The sequence below is a fragment of the Durio zibethinus genome, chromosome 13 (genome assembly GCF_047325235.1).
Source record: "Durio zibethinus cultivar Kanyao isolate XHJ-2024 chromosome 13, ASM4732523v1, whole genome shotgun sequence".
In the NCBI taxonomy this organism is placed as follows: domain Eukaryota; kingdom Viridiplantae; phylum Streptophyta; class Magnoliopsida; order Malvales; family Malvaceae; genus Durio; species Durio zibethinus.
The window spans coordinates 11,199,553-11,223,414 of NC_143174.1; the positions used below are offsets into that span (position 1 = coordinate 11,199,553).

The 23,862-nt window shown below is 29.9% G+C and overlaps 2 non-coding genes across 2 annotated transcripts; one reads left to right on the top strand and one right to left on the bottom strand.

Moving 5' to 3' along the window:
* Positions 1-12,793: 12,793 nt before the first annotated feature.
* Positions 12,794-12,899, top strand: LOC149515334 (small nucleolar RNA R71). The gene has a single exon (XR_016327185.1). It is a non-coding gene; the product is annotated as a small nucleolar RNA R71 (small nucleolar RNA).
* A 3,220-nt stretch (positions 12,900-16,119) lies between these two features.
* Positions 16,120-16,226, bottom strand: LOC149515335 (small nucleolar RNA R71). Its single transcript, XR_016327165.1, has one exon. It is a non-coding gene; the product is annotated as a small nucleolar RNA R71 (small nucleolar RNA).
* Between the last annotated feature and the right edge of the window lie 7,636 nt (positions 16,227-23,862).

Here is a 23,862-nt window from a genome sequence, read left to right on the forward strand (position 1 = left end):
TTCTATTAAAACACCAAAGGATGAGATTTATCTTAATCTTTTCATGTTGGCCGAACATGGGATTCTTCAATCTTGAAGAGTCTTAGCTAATCATGCTACCTTAAGATTCATCTTAGATGTTAATTTTGCATGGCACACATCATGATCATGTAATCTTCATAAGTTTCAGCTAAGCTTGGATTCCAAGAGCAATATTTTTGAAGTGGTTGTATTTGTTTGAAACACTCTCAAGATAAATCTTTTTTGAATAGAAACTATAACCTTATCTCTTGCAAAAGTGTCCTTTTTCACTTTAAAACTCTTGCAAGATTGACCAAAGAGTCATTCTTTTGTAAAATCTCCTTTAGTCGAATATCATTTGGAGTCCTTATCCAAGTATAAGTATTCAATTCTTTAATTACATGCAAGATTAATATGGGATAACTAAATGTATGTAGGAGTTCTAGTGCCATTAAGATTCCATAATCCAAGTGAAATTAGGAGTTCTTAATCCAAGTGAACTTATGAGTTCTTAAATAAATAGGATTTAGCTATTATTCATTCTTGCAAGGTCGAATAAGATAATGAATAGGCTTGACATAATCTTGCATGGAATTCACGTCCTAATTCATAAAAACTAGAAATCAAGAAAACACATATTAAAGGCACCAAATTTTACCAAATTTTAAAATTTTGACACCAAAAAAAACTTGTAAAACACTATGTATTTTTATGCTATCACATCCCTATACTTAACTCTTTGCTTGTCCTTAAGTAAAACTCTCAAATTAACTTACAAATAATAAAAAATATGCACACTAAGTCAAAATCTCACTAATTATCAATCATGTACTATAGTATAATACAAAGATAATTATAAACATAGATAACAAGAAACTCATTCAAAGGTAAACTTTCAATTTCATATAACTTTCATGCATGTGAAGTTTCCATCTTTGATCCATACATACAATCTAAGTAAAAAAAATGTAACATATGCCATCACATATTAATTTAAAGATAGAATACATTTCATATGTTTACTTTCCTCATTTCATTAATGTTAGACTTGCATACTTGACTCAAATTAAAAGATCTTTAAGGCTTGTAATGCAAGGCATAGAACAAGGAGGAAAAAGGAAATTTTAGGCTCAATAACTCTTTTTGTTTACTTTCTTGATTTCTTGGACTCATGATTTGACTTGAAAACTTTGAAACTTTTCTAGGACTTAAGGTATTTTTATTCTTTTTCCTTTTTTTTTTCCTCATAGCCATTTTCGGCTTGTATTTTGCTTTACCTTTTTTTTTTTGAATTTTGATTTCCTTATGCCTCCTTTCCTCCTAAATATATTGCTTGTTTTCTTGATTTGTCCAACTTGTACATAAGCAATATTGGGTTGGGTAACAAAAAAAAGGATAAATTCAAATAAAAGGTTTAGGCGTATTAATGTGGTTAAATAAACAAAGAAAAAGGAATATAAATGCTAAAAAATAAGTTACTGAGGATGCTTTATTCATAAGAGGGCTTGAAAAGGCTCAAACTATCCAAAGAATGCTTAGATCCATTTGCCTAAATCAAATACAGTCTAGAATTTTGCCTCAAAGGTTGAATAGATAAATTTTAAAGTTATATTCGTACTTTAAATTTTTATGCAACTTTATACCGTACATGCTTTCGCTAAGATTTATCCATATCAAAGATCAAGATTAAATGCGCAAAATATAAAAATCATACTTAACCAAAAATCCTACTAAAGAACTCATCTCATGCTTCACTATATTTATAGTTCTCCTTATATCATACATAAGTCATTCTTGAACAATTCATGAAACCTTAACTAAGTTTGCATAATTATGATTATAGCAAGTTAAGTTAGTTTGAAAATAAAGCATAGTTTCTAAAAATAGGTTTTAGCACAAAAGCATTCTTTTTCCCCCACACCTAATTTAGACAATATTTCAAGTAAAACATTTAAGAACTAGGGAAAAAAAGATACTTGCCAATTTTTGCTTTCCTTTTTTAGGCCAAACTTATTTAAGGCTTTCTTAGATATCTTGTGCATCTCCTTATTCCTAAGAACACAACTAAAAAACAAAACAAAATAAAAGCATACCTATCTTAAAAAAAAAAAAAAAAAAAAAAAAACATAACTTAACAATTAATGTAAAACTTAGGTTGCCTCCCAAGCAGTGCTAGTTTTGGGTCAAGCTGAACCATACCTTTATTCGTGGGGTTATGTGATTACTCTATATTTTACACCAACATCCATTCACTTAATGATTTTTTTACTTTCCACGTTATCAACATTAGGCTCTAAAAGGTAGTGGTGCGTAATTGTTGTGGCTAAATTTTTTACCTCTAACAATGTCTTTATTTTAGCTGAACTAAGGTAGGTGAGCACTAGCTTTAGTACCAATGAAAGAGGTGCAACTATGGAAATTATAAGGTTGGTTTTTAAATCTAAAGGTTTATTCATAGTCGATTTAATTTAGGTGAATGTAAGGGTGTGTTTTTATCTTTTTCCTTAAGCTTAGTGAATGGTGTTTCTAAAGATTCAAACAAGTTTTTAACTTGTAAACCCTTATCAATAAACTTTTCCACCATAGTCATCTCTAAGTTATCCCTTAGTTGATTTTCAAGAGGCTAAGGAAATGACACAAATGGACTAAAAGGCTTAAAAATACTTTAATCAGGACTAGTGCTATTCTCTTATTGATATATTCATGTCTTTTAGTCGATCCATCATCTTTTAAGGTTTCTTTAGACCTAACCTATCCAAAATCACTATATAGCTCCATGCCACATCTATAGTCAACATCAACCTCCCTTCTATCATTTTCACTAAGGTTATTGTACTATTCTTTGTTTTCCTTTAATAGTTGCTCCATATAGTACTGTTCATCTTCTTGCATAGTGTTAGGTTCAAAATTACTAGGTAGGGTCTTTTGAAGGTGTGTGCTAAGGGCAATTGCTAACTGTTAATCCATTTCCTTAAAGTTCTTAAGAGAGGCTTGGTCTTGATGCATTATTAAGATCTATTTTTGAAGTATTTGATTTAACATCTCTTTTAAGAGAGGTTTCTTTTCTTGAGGTAAGGGAGTATATTTTATATTGTGGTGGTCGAAAATTAATAGGATTAAGAGGGGTATACATGGATATTGTACTATAGGGTTCCTATTGACTATGTTCCCATGGGTAACTAGGATGACTCTCCCAACCTTGAGTGTATGTGTTTGAATAATAGTAAGATAGGTTATCTTGACACCTATGACTAAATTATTCCCCATAATAGACATGAAAATTATCAAATGGGCTTTGGATTAAATGCACATAACTATTATTATGACTTTTTTCAAGCTCATCTACCTTTTCAAATAAAGAGGCTAATTGTGAGGTTATGGCTATAAAGAGGTCTTCAACATGCCTCTCAATAGTGGTCCATGGTCTTAGATTTTGGAATGTTGATTGGAGATGGGAATACTCAAATAATAGCTTGGCATAGTCCTTAAAGGTTTTAGCCTCATTACAATAAAAATCAGACATAAAAGATGAAAGAGAATAAACACATTATAACGAGAAAATAAAAAGTCTAAATTACAAAGTAGAAAGAATTGGTATTGATATTGGTCCCTTAGCACCAATATAATCATCGACAAGGTGCCAAAAACTTGATTTTTATTTTTCTTAATGCAAATGCATAGATCGTAATCAAATAATAGTAATGATGAAAGTATAGTATAATCCCACAATGATTATATAATTAAATTATTGGGTGGATTCAAGTACTAAAGTTGATAAACTAAACTCTTATATCTAAACTAATAGAAACTTGGATTGATTTGCAACTAAAAATAAGCAAGAATATATAAAGAACAATGTATATGCTTATATTTACTTAACTAACTGTTACTTGGAAAGTGTAGATGTTGAATTTTGTTTGGAACATATTTAGCATGGTTGACCCAGGCCAATTTATAACCCATAAAAGGCCATAAGTTGGCCCATTTAAAGCCCGTAAAAAGGCCCATTTAAGAGTTTATAACATGCAATGATATTTAAACCTACTAAACAAAGAAAAATGAGACCTGTATGGTTATTGTCAAACTCTTTCACATGGGATTTATACGGATGATACCTTTTTCACGTTGATGCATGAGAAATAAAGAATAAATAAATTGAGTAAATTCTAAAGTCAACTCTAGTCAAAATTACATAAAACTTTGTCAAAATGAATAGAACCAAAGTCAATCCTTAAAGTTCACAACCTAATTGGAATCAATGTGGTTTAAAATTAAATTTGGTGATTTTTAAAACACTAAAATTTTTATTACATAGGAAAAAGTACAAAATTACTAAAATACCATTTAGGGTATTTTTGTAATTTGGCCTTCTCAAACTCGGATTTTCATGAAAATTTTTAGATCATAGCAGTTCCCCAAAAAGTGTGAAATTACTAAAAACCCCATATAAAGGTATTTTTGTAATTTTACATTCTTCAGCTTGGATTGTTATGAAAGTTTTTAGATCTTTATAATATTTTATTATTTTTTATGCATTTGAAATCATAGCAGTACCCCAAGAAGTATGAATTACCAATATACCCTTATAAGGACTTTTCGTAATTTGGCCTTTCCAAGCTCGAATTTTCATGAAACTTTTTAGATCTAATTTTTATAATATTTCATGATTTTTGGTGTTTTAAAATCCTAAAAATGAGGATGGGAATATTGATTTTTAAGAAAAAAAACCTAAATACTAAAAATTTTACACTATGAGTAAAATAGCCTTTCTATTAGTTTAAAAGCTATAAAAATCTAACATTTGTAGTGAATAATGTGAACCATTGGATCTTTCATTGATCTTGATCCAATGACCAAAGTTTGTTCCTTGAAAAAAAAAAGGAAGAAATTTTGGCCAGTAGATGAGATTGGATCCGATGGCCTATACTCACCAAGAAAAGAAGATATTTTTAAGGGGCCTCTTGAAAAGCTAGAAAAGGCTGCTAAGTTTTGAAGGATGGAGAAGGGGAAAAAGAATAAAAGGAAGGAGAAGGCTACTGAGTTTTGAAGAAAGGGGAAAAAAAGGAAAAAAAAGACAATAAAAAAGAGGGGTACATTGGAGCTAAGAAAACTAAAAGAGGAAAATTGGGAAGAAAAGTGGAATTAATTTTTTACATTTTTTTTTGCTTGAAGCATCAACTCAAGCTACTCTACTAGGCAATCTCGGGTTATACACTTTCATAAAGCTTTTCTTATTTATTTTTTTATTTTATTTCCTTAGCTTTGTATCTTATTCATTTTTTATTATCCATGAACAGCTTATTGTCCAAAATAAAATAAAAAAACTATAGGAAAACATAGAGAAACTAGTGATTTTTGTAGCTGCGACAAAGAGTTTTTAAACCAAATTTCATCCCTCTATGCTTGCCATTTATTTGTTTTAGTTATTTTTTTGTTCCTGAATGCAACTTATTAATTTCATTAATAGCCTTCATGTCCACTATTTTTGCTTCTTCACATAACCTATTACTTTCGTAGATAGTATTCAAGTGCACTATGTCTTTGTTTGCATGTGGTCTATTGTTTTCATAAGTAATAGTACTCATAGCATGCATTGTATATTGTTGAATTGGCTTTTAGGAGATTTCAAGTTCACTATATATTTGCTAATTTTGAATGGGCAGTAGGTCAACTTTGAAATTTGCTTGTTCTTCATAAGGCCCGTCTTCATGCATAACTTATCATTCAAGGCTAGGCGTATTTCTTTTATATTGTTCAAGTTTTATTACAATTCAAATTTCATGTTTTTGGTTATTTTCTTATGAGTGGATTTATATGCTAATTTTAATTCCATATGCAATTTAAACTATCATATTCCACTTTACTTTTCGGGTAATTATTTATTATTTTTTTCTCTTTTTCTTTTCTTTTTTTTATGCATTTTAGATTTATCCAAAATAAAATAATGATATCAATGAAATTATCCGAGGATGATACTTTAGAGAAATCCGAATAACGATTCTCTAAAATGTCTAGGTGAAGATTTTTTTCTAAAAAAATACTACCAAAGTAATAGAGTATTTAGGAAAATATTCAATACAAAGAGATAAGATTTCATTTATCTGTTTTTCTAAAATTTTGATAGATGTTAGTAATGATATATAATGGTTCTTTTAATAATGAAATTGATATAATTAACTATTTTCTAAAAATTAACGATTAAAAATTAGAATAAAAAAATTAAAGATTGGAATTAAAATTAAATAAGAAAGGAAAAAATAAATGAAAATTCCAATGATGGGACTCCGAGAAATCTGAGTAGTGATTCCCAAAAATTTCCTAGGTGAGAAAAGTCTTCCAAAAATTGTTAAAGTATTAAAATATTTAAAAGTGTCTTTTCAATAAAAAATTTACCATTCTATAGTTATTTTCTTTAATTTGAACAGTTTTCTTAATAAATAAGAGTGCTTTTTTAGAAAACCAATGTATTGATAGATAATTATATTATTACATGACTTTTAATAATTAAAAAATAATAATTGAAAAATCTCCAAGGATAAGATCCTAAAGAATTTTGAGTAGTGATTTTTTAAAAATTTTTAAGTAAAAAAATTTATCTAAAATATCACTAATGTTTTGGAGAATTCAGATTAATTTTTAGTAAAAATTTCTCCTTTTTTATAAACGGTATAGAAGCGAGTTTAGAAAATACTATTTGCTTTAAAATTATATATATATATATATGATATTTTATGTTTTTTTTTAAATATAAATACTGAAAATAAATGTGAACCACCGATGATAGGATTTTCAAAACTTTCGAGTAGTGATTCTTAAAAATTCTTTAAGTGAGATGATTCTTTTTAATATTGTCAGAGTATTGGAATATTTTTAGGAAATTTTCAATATATGGGTTCTTATTTATTTTTGAAACATACTAAAAAAATAAAAATATGTTTTTTTACAATAAAGAAAACTATGAAAATTAGTTTTTAAATACCAAAATTAAGACCCTTTTTAATCAAAGTTAAAAAATAATACATGATTAATTGGTACCATTTTAAGTGGGTGCTGTAGGGGTGCTATTTCTTCCTTACGCATAATGGACTTCTTAACCTAAACTATTTTTGCAAACCCAAAAATTATCTTTTTAATAAATTTTAATTAGTTTTAAAATTTTATTAAGAAGGTAAATTTTAATAAGTGACCAATCACATCTAATAAAAAAGATTAGTGGCGACTGTATCTTTTGTTTTTCAAATCTTTGTAGTGGTCCCCAAAACCGTTACGATAGCCAACAATATATTTGGTTGAATAGAACTATATCTAAAAAACAAAGATTGAAAACTTAAAAATGGTAGAAAATTGGGATTATTGAAACTTGGAATAGCATAAAAGAAAAAAGTAATAAAGATTGTATAAAAACTGAGAGCTTGTATTGAATAAAAGATTATGGCTGAATACTATGAACAATAAAAGAACTTGTAGAACTGACTACAACAAATAAATCTTTTCAAGAAAATAGATCTTGAAACTAAGAATACTTGTATTGAAATTCAAGATTTAAGAAAACAAAAGTTTTGCAATGGCTAATCTATGACCTTAGCCTAATACAAAGAAAACCTAAAAGGAACTAAAAATCTAGAGAAAACCAAAAAAAGAAAAGAAAAATTGAATGTGGGATACAAAAGTGAACCCTCCTATTTATACTAGTAAGTTCCACTAAGGGGTAAAGATAAAGCTCACATGTTTGATTCTACTAAAACACTAAATGATGAGATTTATCTTAATCTTCTAGTGTTAGCCAAACATGGGATTCTTCAATCTTAGAGAATCTTGACCGATCATGCTACCATGGGATTCATCTTGGACATTGATCTTGCATGGCACACATCTTGATCATGTAATCTTTGTAAGTTTCGGCTAAGCTTAAATTCCAAAAGCAATATTCTTGAAGTGGTTGCATTGGGTTCAAACTTTCTCGAGATAAAGCTTTTTTGAATATAAACTCTAGCCTTATCTCTTGAGAAAGTATCCTTCTTGGATTTAGACTCTTATAAGATTGATCAAAGAGTCATTCTCTTATAAAATCTTTTTTGGTTGAATATCATTGGGAGTCCTTGTCCAAGTATAAGCCTTTAATTCATCAATTACATATAAGATTCCTCTTCATTATGAGATAACCAAATGCATGTAGGAATTTAAATGCCTTTAGGATTTCTTAATCCAAATGAAATTAAGAGTCTCAATATCAATGGATTTTAGTTATTATTCATTCTTTCATGGCCGAATAAGACAACGATTAGGCTTGACTTAATCTTGCATGGAATTCATGTCTAATGCATAAAACATAAAAATCAAGAACACGCACATTAAAGGCACCAAATTCTATTAAATTTCAAAACTTTGGCACTAAAAAGAACTTGTAAAACACTATATACTTTAATGCTATCACATGCCATTTAATGATTTCCTTTTTTACCATATTTTTTTATCTTAAAATTGAGGTGATGCTGGTGCTTTATGGTAGCCTGATGATTATCTTCTGGAGGATCCTATGCATTCAAATAGAGTAATAAATATCTTTAATATCAATGATGGACCAATGAATAGCTTTCTTATGATCCTTAAGAACTCGTAGCAGCTCACTTTTTTAAATAGGATCCATGACAGAGGAGATAATAACAAGTAATGTATAGTCTTCTTCTAAGAACTCATACCTAACGTGATTAAGCCAAGGCTTTAGTTTTAAGGAAAGAGGCTCTTCTATTGAAAGTTTTAGAGGAATAATAAATAAAGGAACACTTAATGGCTCAAAATGACCTTGAAGACCATAACTAGTAGTCTTAACCCACTATATACTATTATAAGATTCATCACCTAAGGAAGACTCATGGAGGTTACTAAGTGGATTATCTAAAAAAACATCACACACTAATCTACTCACTATATCCACCCTAACATAGTCATCAGAGTTTCCAAGATATTTCATTACTTGAAACTCATTAAATTTCACTTTTTGATCCTAGACTTGCATGGTGAATTCTCCCTTTTGAACATCAATAATGGTTCTGCTAGTAGTAAGGGAAAGTTTACCTCGGATGATCAATATTTTTCCATCTTCCTTTATTTTCAAAACTATAAAATCAGCTAGGTAGATAAAATTTTTACCTTGACCAATACATCTTTTTTTATGCCTCTAGGGTATTTCAAAGACTTATTGGCTAACTAAAGTGTCATTTTAGAAGGTTTAGCTTCATCTAGACCTAGTTTCCTAAAGATAAATAAGGGCATCAAATTAATGTTAGCACCTAAATCACAAAACGCCTTATCAAAGAAGAGATTACCGATGGTGCAAGGTATGGTGAAACTACCAAGTCCTTAAGTTTAGGTGGAATGCTCCTCTGGGTAATGGCACTACACTCTTTAGTAAATGCAATGGTCTTAGAATCTATCAACCTCCTATTTCTAAAAAGTATCTTCTTCATGAATTTTGCATAACTAGGCATTTGCTCTAATGCATCTGCAAAGGGGATATTAATATGTAATTTCTTGAAAATCTCTAAAAATTTAGTAAACTACAACTAATTTTTTTGCTTTTGAAATCTTTGAAGAATTAGTATTGGAGGTCAGTAGGTGTCTAATTTACTAGTTAAGGGATGGGACATACTACTTTCTTGAAAAGTGTGAGGACTTGCACTATCTCCCACCTTTTCATTTTCCTTTTACTATTTTTCTTTCTCTTACTCCTCTTCATTAACAAAGACAAGCTAGATAGATGTACTAGAGGATGTTGTGGTTGTAGGATAATCAATTAAGTGTTTACCAATCTTGAAGGCAATTGCCTTGTAATGTTCTTTTTCTTCCATCCTTGGATTGGTTTTAGTATTGTTGAGAAAGCTACCTTGAGGGTGAGTGTTAAGGGCACTAGTGATTACATTAAAATTTTAGTGATTTATCATACCTTTTTAGGGCATTTTATGGTAAACATTTGCTTGATCCTTGAGAAAATATGGAAAAAAATATTCATAAGTTCCTAAATATTCAATGTATAGGTAAAAATATGGCAAAAGAGGAAAAATGTTATTTTGGAGTCATTTTGGATGCATTTTGATGTAAAATGCTACCATTTGGTTGAACCTAGTGTTAAGCTTGCTTAAATGCCATACTTAGGAGATTTTTTCTACCTTTCCTTCATTATTTCATTTTCTTATTTGAGTTTTAATTGAACTTCAATTAAAGTTTTAATACTCATATTTTTTATTGAAATATTCTTTTTATCTTATTAGTGTTTTGTCACTTTTGTAGTAAAGTTACATGAGCTAAAATGGATACAATGCATAGGTGTGGTTTTGGAGTTATAATTAGAGTTAGAAGTTTCTAGATTTTTCAAGGCCAATTTGGCAATTAAATGGCTTCTAATTGGTTAGAAATTGAAGGTTAAATGATGGATGATTAGCACACAAAATTGAAGACACGGGACAAATCTCAACTATTGGATGCAATTGAGAGGAGATCAAAAGACTTGGTGCCTCTTCTAAGATTTAAATGGAAGACCAATAACTTGTAGCTAATATGGTGTTTTAAAGGCTACTTATTGGTCATAATTTTGACTTTTTGGAGCTCAATGGATCAAAAAAGGAAAGCTTGAAAAGAAGTGAAGTGAAAAGAAGCAAACTAGGAAGCATATGAAGCAAGATTAGATGACATGGAAATATCTAGCTTATGTGGCATCCTAGCTGGCTATTTCTTATAATTTTGTTGGTTGGAACACATCATCCTTGGCCTATAAATAGGACTAGTAGCCAGCTAAGGAAGGTGAATGAGATTAGAGTAGATTTTAGAATTTACATTTATTGCATTTATTTTTCTTGTTAATTTTCTCTTTAGTAGTTTCCTCCTTATTCTTTTAGAGGGTTATTTGGGAGAAAATTCCTTTAATTTTTTTGCAAAAAATTTTTGTATCCACTTTTCATGCACTTTAAGATTCAAGCAATCTTTAAGTTTTCTTGCCCAATTTCAAGCTTTTCCATTACTTTTTCAATGTTGTTTTGACTATTGTTAACACTACACTACTTTAGATTTTCATATCAAATCTCTATGATTTCTTATGAGTTTTGATCCAAAATATTTTTTGCAAACTCTTAATTCATGTTACTTCAAATTTGGAAAGCTTCATTTGTAAATTCATTATACAAATTTTTCAAAAAATCATGAAATTTTCAATTGGAGATCTAGCATTAAAGGTGCCAGCAAGTGGTGACAACACTTTTGGAGTCTGCTCTAATTGCTTGGCATTTGGTACAATCTTTCCTTGATTTGATCTTGTTATTTCTCTTGTTTACTTTCTTTAATTCAATTCCTTGCAATGAATTTGTTGTTTTACATGGCTATTTTGCTAATTTCTTTTTAATTGCTATGTTTTTACATTTTCAGCACTGTTATTTTGTTAAAGTTGATTGAGCTATGCTTACTTTTAGATATAAGTTGCTTTAGCTTATTTTAAGTTCATTTGCACTATAGGATTGTAGATCTAGAGTTTAATTCTAACATTCTTGCATTTTTTACAACAAGTTAGGTTTTGGTTTTCAATGGTCATGATCTTCCTTTGTATTTTCTTTTGAGCAACTTCAATCCATCTACATTTCAATTCTAGTTTCATTACTACTTTTATATTTAAGATTCCATTTTAGGTTGAATTCATTTAGAGTTAAGTTGCATTTTCATTTGAAGCTTAATTGTTAGGAAGTTTTAGTTTATAGTTGGAACTCATATTCAAGCTTTTCACTTACTGTTTTGTTTTAATTCAAGTTTTGTATTGCATGTTAATTAGTTTAGAAATACTTTAATGTTTAATTTGAATTAATGCATTTTATTGTTCATGCTATCTTGTTAAACTTAGCTTAGTGAAGCCTCTTGCATTCAAAGGAATTAATTTTAGATAGGGTATGCCAATAATAGGTACTTAGCTAAGATTTTTTCACTAATCCTCGTTAGAATGATACATTGACATCGTTCGCTATTATTACTTAAACGATTTGTGCTTTTATGGAAATCACCTATAAACTAGCGGTCTATCCTATTTGCACCTTTAAGTTCTTAATGGCAGCTACCTAACTATGAAGTGTAGCAGTGACCAAACTTTGAAATGTAACAACTTACCTTTGGATGAGATTGGCTTGATTCATCAATATTTGTTTTAGTTCTACAGAATAGAAAAGAACATGTCTTCAAAGGAGTTTTTCTTTTTTTAAAGGGGGGATGGTTGTGGTGGGTATTGAGAAAAATTGGGAGGATATTAGGATTTAAAGCTGAATGATTGACCCTAATTATTTGTTTATGAAAGGTTCGGGTGATTTTTCCAACCAAGATTATAAGTGTGGGAGTAAGGATTATTTCATTGCCTACTAGGTTGAATAATAGAATTGACAGGCTCCATATAGGATAATGATCCATTGAATGGTTGTTTCTACATATCTCACAACTAAAGAAAGGGCTAATGGATAGAACTAGACTAACAAAATAGATTGGGTTATGAGTATAGCTAGATCTTAAAGCATCATTTTTCTCAGTGAAAGCTACTGTCTGAGAAGTCAAATAAGTGATGGCGTCATGCTCATACATTTTAGTGGGTTTTTAAAGATTTTGCCTATCGAATTTCCATTAATAGTGGTTCGTAACCATTTTCTCGATTAGTTTATAAGTGTCTTCAACAGATTTACCCATTAAAGCTCCCCCTGTCACAGCATCAATAATAGATTAGTGCTGTCCCAATAGTCTATTATAAAAAATCTAAATATTAAACCATAATGGAAGTTTATGATAGGGACAACTTTTGAGCAATTTCTTACACCTCTCTCATGCTTCATACATAGTTTAGACTCTTATTGGGAGAAAGTAGTAATGTTGTTCTTCATATTTGCTATCTTTATAAGAGGAAAGAACTTTGCCATAAATTTGTGTGCTAGATCATCCTAAGTGGTGATAAATCTATGAGGTATAAAGGTAAGCTAGCTTTTAGCCCTATCTCTTAAGGAAAAAGGAAACGATGTAAAACAAATGGCATTATTAGAAACTCCATTATGTTTAAAGGTGTCACAAATTTCAAGTAAGTTTTTGAGATAGGCATTCAAGTCCTCATTGGCTAAGCCTTCAAAATGCATAGAACTTTGGACCATTTGAATAATGGTGGGCTTAATCTTAAAGGTGTTTGCTTGATTGCCAACCTCCAATACTTGCTTGTAAAACATCAATATTGGCATGGCACAATCCCGCAATGTTCTATTATCATGTGGGTTTGCCATGTTTTGAATAAGGTAGGATTTCCTAATCTTTCTTTCTTAAGGTTTCTAAGAGTTTTCTCTATTTCAAGGTTCAAAGGAATTAGATCAAGGCTCCTAGTCCTACATGATATCGGTTAAATTTATAGTGTTTTACAAGTTCATTTAGTTTGAAAATTTTGAAAATTTGCTTGAATTTGGCACATTTAATGTATGAATTCTTGATCTTTAAGGTTTGCTTTAAATGGGATGTGAAAGCCATGGAAATCCATGCAAGAATAGGTCAATTCTATCCAAGTAATAATCAGCTATGTAAGAAAGGAGTTTAGCCAAATCCATCTTGTATAAGGATTCTTACAAGCATTCGGCCAATTGATTGCTAATTTTTTTAATGCTTGCAATTGTACAGATTGTAATCAAGTAATAAAGCCATGAGACTAGAGTATTGTCGCACAAAGATTATAGAATTGATTTGTTTAGGTGGATTCAATTACCAATGTTGACAAACTAAACTCTTATATTTAAACTAATGGAATCTTGATTTGAATTGCAAAAAAAAAAAAAATGAAAGAAAACAAAGCATGAAAATCTAATAAAAGCCTAGACTCAACTTGTCCAACTATCTCTTGGAAAGCTTTAAGTGTGGTTAAATGAAACTAGATATAAAGAAAACAAAGATTGAAAAGCTTTAAATGTGGTTAAATGAAACTAGATCTAAAGAAAACAAAGATTGAACACTTGAAAATAATAAGACTTGAAAAGGTCGAGTAGAATGAAAGCAATAAAGAAACACTTGAACAAAGTAACATGAAATCAAAACTTGGAATGAACGATTGCTTGTAAACTTGCTTAACCAAATAAAGAACAATATTGTGAATAATAGCAAAAACCAAAAGTAGTAAGAAAGCTTTAAAGAAAGAGATCTTGAAAATAAATGAATAACTTGAATTGAAAAAAAAATATCAGAAAACAACTCAGTCATGGCTAATTTGTTACTTTAGCCAAACTGCAAAGAGAACTATAAAAAAACTATAAGAACTGAAACTAAAAACTAGAAAAGAGAATAATCGAGTGGGATAAGATGTCTTAAACTAAGAGCTAGCCACCCTATTTATAGTGGAAGGTTTGTCTATGGAGTAGATACAAGCTCACAAGTTCAATCTTATCAAAATACTAATGGATAGAAGTTATCTTGATCTTTAAGAAAGTTGGCCAAATAAGATTCTTCAATCTTGGAAAGTCTTGGCCAATCATGCTCCTTTGGATTTAATCTTGGATGTTTGATCTTATATAATTTCTGCTAGGCTTTGATTTCCAAGACCATGTTGTTGTTTCTTATCTAATCTTTTGGTATTTATCTTGCACAATCCTTCTTGAACTAAAACTCTTTGAATGGTGATCAAAAGAGTCATGGTTGAACACAAACTCATTTGGCTAAATTCCATAGAGTCCTTATTTGATAAAAACTCTTTAAATAACTCATGTGCATTGGAAAGCTCTCTTGGATAGAGGATAGCTAGATGCTTGTGGGTGTCTTAATGCCATTATAACCCCAACTTCAAGTCAATTTTGGTTCCATTCCTTACATGCTTAGACGAATTTTATAAAAATGATGCTTATCTTAATCTTGCATGATCCCTTATCCTAAAATGAATAGAAATTTCACTCTAAGTAGAAAAACCTATAGATCAAGAAAAATCACATTAAATGCATTGAGTTCAATGAAATTTTAAAAATTTTCAACCAATTTGATCTTGAAAATCACTATATAAAGAATTATAAGTGAACAAGGACTCTTACATCTTTCGATTATTGAAAAGATTTTATCAAAGAAGGATTCCTACATCCGTTTGGCTATATAAACACTTTATAGGAGATAAGGCTAGAGTTTCTAGTCAATAAAGACTTTTGAAGATTTTATCTAAAGAGTTTGAACTTAATGCAACCACATCAAGAAGATTGTCTTAGATAATCAAAGCTTAGGCAAAACTCCCATTTAAGATTCAAGATTGTAAGATGAATCATACGTCATGGATTGTTTCCATTGTTTACTTTTATTTGTAATCAATCAATCTTTTCATTTGTTTAAATATAAAGTTATTAAATAATCATCTTTGGTAATTGATTTTGCACCTAACACATAAATCATAATCCTCCTAGGAGCAATACTTTACTCACTTGCTACTATTACTTGATTCAATCTATACACTTGCAGGCTATATAAAAAGCAACAATAAAGTCCTTAATGCCATTGTTGGGGATTATATCGGTATTTGAAGATCAATATCATTAAGGATTTTTAGTAATTTGTAATTTAAACTCTTTTATTTTTATTTGTTTGATTTGTTTTGATATTTTCTTTGTTTGCATGTGTAGATCTCATAGTGTTGATTTAGCTTCACTCGATAAGGAAATTGAAATAATGTTTAGACATTTAAGATGAGAGTAAACAACTATAACAAATCCAATGGTGAATGCAGCAAACAAAGGTCATAGAACTTTGAAGGACTATGCCATTCCTAATCTTGAAAGATTTCAACCTTCCATTAGAAAGCCAACGATCTAAGCCAATAATTTTGATATAAAGCTTTTAACCATTCAAATGGTCCAAACTTCCATCTAGTTTGGAGGACTACCTAATAGTAACTTAAATCTTCATCTTTCTAACTTTCTTGAACTTTGTGATACTTTTAAATTAATGGAGCTTTTTTATGACTATGTAAGACTAAGATTGTTTCCTTGTTCTCTTAGAGATAAAACAAAGAGTTGGTTGTGTTCGTTTTTATCTGGTTCTATCACCACATGGGATGATCTAATTTGAAAACTTCTCACCAAATTCTTTCCATCAACCAAGATGGAGAAGATGAAGAATGAAATTACAACATTCATACAATTTGATGGTGAAACCTTATATGATGTGTGAAAGAGATACAAGGAGTTGTTATGCAAATGTCCATATCATGGTCTCCCATAATGGCTCCAAATTCAAATATTTTACAATGGGTTGATACCACCAATGAGAACCATTTTAGAGTTAGCCATTGGAAGAGCCATAATGGGTAAGTTAATGGAGAAAGCATACAAATTGATTGAGAGATGGCATCAAATAATTATCAATGAGTTATTAAGTGGAAGGTGCACAAGAAAGCTACTAGGTATATGAGCTAGATACATTAATTTCCATCACATCCCAATTAGCCAACCTTACCAAAAAGATAGATGCCTTAGGCCTATTGCCAATAGCTCTTGTCCAAGACATCCAAAGCCTATTCATGACATGCAAAATTTGTAAAGGCTCAGACTCTATCGATAGATGTCAATTTAGGGTAGAATCTGTTTAATATGCCCAACAAACCAAACCAAGCTACAATTCTTATAGCAATACTTATAACCTAGGTTGGAGGAACCACCCAAACTTTTCTTAGAATCAAAACCAACCAACCTACCAACACACCAACCAACCTTTAAATTTTCACCTAACCCAATAGTCATACAATCTACCCCAAGAAAACAAATCTAGCCTATATGAGAGGCTTATAGAACTCATGTAAACCTAAAATACCATAATTTAAAACCAAGCTACCTATATAAAAAAAAATTAGAAACATGAATAGGCCAATTACCTAAGGCCATAAACCAATTGCCTAAGGCCATAAACCAATTGCCTATTAGGATCCTTGCCTAGTAATGCAAAATCCAACCCTAAGAAACAAGGCAAGAAAATGTACAATGCTATGTCTTCTTATGATGTAGAAGGGATTTATTTTTCTAATGATAAGGATGACTTAATGAATGAGCCAGTGGTAGTCAATTTGTCAAGTTTTGTAAAGAGGCTTGAGGTGGAGTACATTGAAAAAGAATCAATAACATGGGATGAGGAATTGCTTCAATTTGGTAGGGAGATTCTTACAAGTTTTAATGCAATGATAGACATTTAAGATAACTTTTTAGAAGATAGTAAGCCTGATGAGGTGGATAGAAATTTTGAAATTGAAGAGGACCTTGAGAAATAGAAAGTTTTAAAAGAAGATGAGAAAGAATACATAAAGTTGGCTAAAGAGGATAAATAACTTATCCAAGTTGGAATAGCATTATTGGTAAGTATAGAACTTGAGAAGGATGTGTAAGAGGATGACCATGAAGAAAAAAAGTGTTAGAGTGACTTTAAGAATGTCAACTAAAAGGAAGACATTTACAGTAGTCTAATCAATACAAAAATCTAAATGGGAAGAGTATTTAGAGAGTTAAAGAAGTTTACATTTGTTAATAAGTGTAGCCTAGCACTTCAATAACATATTCTAACTAAGCAAGATGACTTGTGGAGTTTCACTATACCTTGTTCTATTGGTCACTTATACTTTGATAAAGCCTTATGTGATCTAGGTTCTAGTATAAATTTAATGTCTCTAAATATTTTTGTGTAGTTGAAAGCTAGTACATTGAGACTTTTAAATTTTAGCACTAAATTTGTTGATAGACTTATAAAAAAACCACAAAGAGTATTGAAGAACACTTTTGTAAGAGTTGGTAAATATGTTTTTCCTATTGATTTTACTATTCTAAACATGAAAGGCAGTGAGACCCTAATTTTGTTTAGTAGACCTTTCCTTATGACCTTTAGAGCCCTAATTGATGTTTATAAGTATGAGGTAACACTAAAGTTCAAAGATAAGAGCATTACCTTTAAAATTGGTTAAGGTATTCTTATAAATGAAGAAAATGTTCAAAAAATATCTAAAATAAAAGACAAGGAAATACCAGTTGTTTGGAAGCCTAGTTGAATCCAAATAGATCAGCCTAAGATCCCAATTTTGAAAACTCACTTGGCCAGCCCTAGAAGCCCAACTCCATTAAAGTCTAAGACTTATTTCACTAATCCAAGCTCGAAAAGCCTAACGTTGAAGCCTAACCAATGTATGTGATCCCTCATAGGAGAATAAGTCCACCACCTAAGCTAAGTCTATTTATGTGATACCATAAAAATGCAAACAACAAAGGAACCTCCCTCATAAAGGAAAATGGTAGTCTTAGATTTTTAGGTATGGTCAAGCTTGACCAAAACTAATGTTGCATGGAAGGTAATCCAAGTTCTACATTTTCAAGTTTTAAATTTCTTTGATATCGAGCAATTTTTGTGAAAAGTTTGAGTATAAAATTGCATAAAGATTTGAAGCATGAGTATAACTTTAGAATTTGCCTACTCAATTCTTGAGGTAAAATCCTAGATTATACTTGACTTAAGAAATGATTTAGGTTTCTCTAGACTGTTTGAGTCTTTTCAGCCTACCTATTCTTATTATTACCTAACACACATTACTTATGCATATGTTAGGGACAAAATAAATAGAATAAAGTTCTATTTGGGAGGAATGAAGGCACAAGGCAAAGGAAAAGCCAAAAATTACAAAAGAAAAAATAGAGAGAAAAAGCAAAAAAGCAAAAATAAAAAATGGCAATGTGAAAAAAAATCAAAATAAAAATTCCTCAGGTCTCAAAATGTTTCAAAGCTCTCAAAGTCTAAAAGTTTAAAAGTAAGCAAAGGGTGTTGAGCTAAAAAATTTTCTTTTTCCTACCTTGACCCAATCCTTACATTACAAGCTTATAAAGGCCTATTGATTTTGAGTTAAGTATGTAAGTTTACATTAGTTGAGAGGGAATGAGGAAAGCAAACATATGAAAGGTACTTTATCTTTGAGTTGATATGTGATGGCATATATTGCATACTTTTTACTCAGATTGTTGTATAGATTAGAGATAGATTGACTTCACTTACATAAGAATTGTATGAAATTGAAAATTTACTTTTGAATAAGTTTCTTATTTAATTATATTGATAACTATCTTTATATTATACCATAGTGCATGATTGATGATTTGTGATTTTTTAACTTTGTGTGCATTTATACTAATTGTTTACTATTGTTAATTTGAGGATTTTACTTGAGGACAAGCAAAAAGCTAAATGTGGGGGTGTGATAGCAGTTTATAGTGTTTTACAAATCCATTTAGTTGAAAAATTTTGAAAATTTGCTTGGCATTTAATGTATGAATTCTTGATATTTACAGTTTACTTTATATGAGATGTGAAACCCATGCAAATCCTTGCAAGAATAGGCTAGTCCTAATCCAAGTAATAATCGGCCATGCAAGAAGGAAGTTTAGTTGAATCCAACTTGTACAAGGATTCCTTTAAGCATTCAACCAATGAAAAATTATAAGTGAACAAAGACTCTTACATCCATTCAGCTATAGAAGAGATTTTATTGAAGAAGGACTCTTTTATCAATTTAGAATAGTTTAAATGCAAGATAAACACTTTATGAGATAAGGCTAGAGTTTTTATTCAAGAAAGACTTTTGAAGATTTTATCTTAGGAGTTTAAACTTAATGGAACCACATAAAAAAGATTGTATTGGATGATCAAAGCTTAGTTGAAACTCGAATTCAAGATTCAAGATTGCAAGATGAATCATATGGCATGGCATATGAAGACTAATCAAGAAGTTCCAATTGGCCAAGACACTTAACCATTGACGACTCCATGTTTTGCCTAACCATTTGAAAATCAAGATAAAGTTCAATCTTTTAAGAGTTAGAATTCAAGTAGGACTTTGTAATTCCATCCCCATTTTGGTTGAACCTATGACTATAAATAGGTTGGCTGTGCTTACTTGTAAAACATATGATTTATCACTTTTCTTTTCTTTCACTTTTTTTTTTTCAGTTTTCTTAGAAGTTTTATATAGTTTACTTTAGTTTGGCTAAGGTGACAGACTAGCCATAACAAGTTTGTTTTCTTTAAAGCTTTCTTTAATACTAGTCTTATTTTCATTCAAGATCTTTTTTTTTTTTGCAAGCATTTTTTTATGTAAATTTCTATCATAAATTTTGTTTTCAATCTTTCTTTTATGCTTTCTTTAATTTTAGGCAATTATACAATCTTTACAAGCTTTTGGTTTTACTTTGGTTTTCGACTATATTCAGCCATCCATTGAAGCTACTAAGTGACAATCGGATGGTTTATTGTTGACTTATATAATTTCTATTTACATTGTTTCCATTGTTTACTATTATTTGAAATCAATCAATCTTTTCATTTATTTAGATCTATAGTTAGTAAACAATCATATTTGGCACTTGGTTTTGCACATAACACATAAATCATAATCGTCATGGAAATGATACTTTACTTACTCACTACTATTACTTGATACGATCTGTGCACTTGTAAGCTATATAAAAAGCAGCAATCATATGCATGTACTAACTATAGAGTAGTAAGGCAATAGATGAAAAACAAAAAAAAAAAAAATATAATAGAAAATAAATAGAAAAATAAAATAAAAATATTTACAAGAAACAAAAAACCAAATTACACATTAACATCACTCTATCAATATTACCCTTAGCCTAAATGTGCCAATCCTTGGTAGTGGCACCAAAAACTTGTTTCTAACAACCACAAGTGTACTAGTCACACAAATAATGCATATGGAAAGTTTTGAATATCGTCTCCTTAGGGATTAGGTGATCTATCCTAAGGATAAGTACCAATTTTAACACTTAAAGTATATCTAGTAAAGCTAAGGTTTTTGTGATCTAATGACCCTAAATTAATCTAAATATTTTCAAATAATCAAACCTAATTAATCTACCAATCATGGAAAGGCAAATACTAAATATAACGTTTATTAAAAATAGTAGTTACTAAAAATAACAAGTTACTATAAATATAAAGTTGTAAATCCTACAATTAAACTAACAACTTTAAAATGTGAATTAAAATTTAAATTAATAAGACAAAAGGTCAGAAGTCAAAACTTGAAAGCAATAAGTGAAAATCAAAAGCTTAACCTAACAAAATTCCAAAGGAAAAATTAGTATCCATTTAACAATTAACCTAATTAAATGTCTAACCGACCTACCATGCATCATGAAGTGTCTAAATCAAAGATTAGACATAAGAATAACTTACAAATGCAACAAGAAAATGTCCCCAAAAACATATTTGAAAAAGCTTCAAAACTAAACTGCAAAACTGAAATGAAATAAATAAATTTTCATTCAAGTGTTTTATTGAACATTTAACACACTAAATGCAAACTCCTAAAATAATCAACCTAAACACTAATGCATGCAACTAAACCTAAACTGACGCTATTCTAAATTAAAATGACAATGCAAAGAGCTGAAAAGGACCCCTAAACTATGACCGAAATGCTTAAACTCTTAAATAAAGCTAAAATACCACCTAAGCTACTTAAATGAATGGGAATGTAACTTTAATGTATTTCAATGTGAAAATTAACTTATGCAACTTAAACTATACTCAAAATGGGACAAAAATCCTATAGGAAACTTAGGATAGAAATCAACTAAATTGACTAGAAAATTAAAATGCAAACTGTAACATTAAAATGCATGCAACTAAGACCTAAGAGTTAGAATGCGATGAAAACTTCCTACGACCTAATGGAATAGTGAAACTAAATGAAATGACTCAAAATAAACCTAAAAATGAACTAAAAGGTTCCATGTAATAACTTTTAAAACTGACTAGAAAACTAACAAAATAGAGTATAGATCATGAGGATGAAAATGGCCTAAAACTAAAACTTAACAGAATGAGTGCTATAAAAATTTAAAAAATGGCCTTATGCAACATTAAAACCAAACACACAGCTTTGAAGTAGACTTGAAAAATGACAAAGCTTGTGTAGTTAATTGATTTCAAAAGCCAAATGAAAACAAACAAAAAATTAGGATTAAAAATAATTGAAAAATGCATGAAAAATGTATAAAACAAAAAAGGCTATATCTAAGCTATTTTATCAAACATGTACATAACAACAACTAAGCATAATTTATGTCATTTTAAAAGCATAAAAACAAAAAATAAATGGCAATTGAAACTAAAAACAAAAAATAAAAAGTTGATGGAAGGCAAAAACTTAAATGAAAAAAGATGATTTAAAGCCTATAAGAGTCAAGCCTTTTGAAGCCCAATGATAAATAAGAATCCATCTAGCTATCAAAGACTATTTTTCTCAACAAAGAAAAAGTTCAAAACAAAGTAGAATAAGGTTGTAAAATAAAGAACACACTGCTAGAAATTTAAATGGAAAAAATTAAAAATTTCATTGATGAAAATGTAAGTAAACAAAGCTTAAAAGGTAATGTACTAGTTTTGGAAAATGAAAATAAAAATGGTATTAAAAAGCAACAAAATAAAATTTAAAGTAGCTAAAATAGAGCCAAGACACCAAGGCAGAGTTAGCAAGGTTGTTGCTTGCTCATGGCATCATATATAAGGAACAAAAAATAAAAAATTAACAAAGACTTCAAGGAAATGAAAAGTATGGCTCTCCTTATTTTCTCCTAAGATATCCTATTTAAAGCTTAGTCTAGGTCTTAATTTAGCTAATCAAAGGTCTTTTTGTGCAATCCTCACCCTCTAAATAGTTATCTGGCTTTAGGAATTTTCTGCTACTGATGGAAAGTAAAAAAAACTTAAACTTTGCTAGCTCATTCTTCACCATGTTGAGTTAGGTTAATGAGGGACTTTAATGCATCCACCAAGACATATATTGGCAGTTTTGTCCCATATTAAAAGAGGCATTTTTTAGGTTAATTGGCTTTAAAACCATAGCTAGTGGTTTGCTCGTAGATTGGTGCTAATTTGTCTTTCATGCACTTATGCCACCTTGCTTAAACCCATGTGTTTCTCTAATCATTTTTTGTCAAAGAGCTACCATTTATCATTGCCATCCTTTGAATTTTCCAACCTTAAGCCCCTTCAATTTTGTGTAACCTAGCTACACAAAATTCTTGAAGCTATCATTTTCCAAATGGTCATAAATTGTCCTGTAGTGCTAATGGTCCCCCTTTTTGTTTCATGCATTGTCGATTCATATGCTCTTAATTTTGGCTTATTTCATGGCTTGGTGGCTAGCTTTTCTTTTCATTTTAGCTTCCAAAATCAACTTGAAGCTCCTCAATCTAGCTTTTTCATTTTGCAAATTAGTCTATGTATGAGAGGAAACTTATACATGCACTAGTAATATAGCTCTTTACTTGCACACTTCTTCGCCATGTCTTTTGTAGTTTTTCAACTTCATGTCATCTTCTACTCATGGGATTCAGCTTTTCTTAAATTTTCATCTTTATTGGTAGCTCTTATAGTACCTTGGCAAAAAATCTTTATAAGGCTTGGTCATTACTTGCTATGGACATAAGATGTAGGCATCACATTGGCTTGGATCCTCTAATTTGCCTACACATGAGACACTTAGAAAATTACATGGATGATTGCTTATTTTTGTAATGCCTGTAAGTATATAGATTGTAATCAAGTAATAATAGTGAGTGAAGTAGAGTATCGTTCCCATAAGGATTATAGAATTAAAATGTTGGGTGGATTTAAATACCAAGTTGATGGACTAAACCTTTATATCTAAACTAATGAAAACTTTAATTAATTTGTAATAAAAATAAAGAAGAACAAAAAAGAAAGATTGTATAAGCCTAGATCTATTTAACCAATTATCATTCGATAAGTAATGGATTTGGTTAAAACTAGATCTAAAGAACAAGAATTGAAACA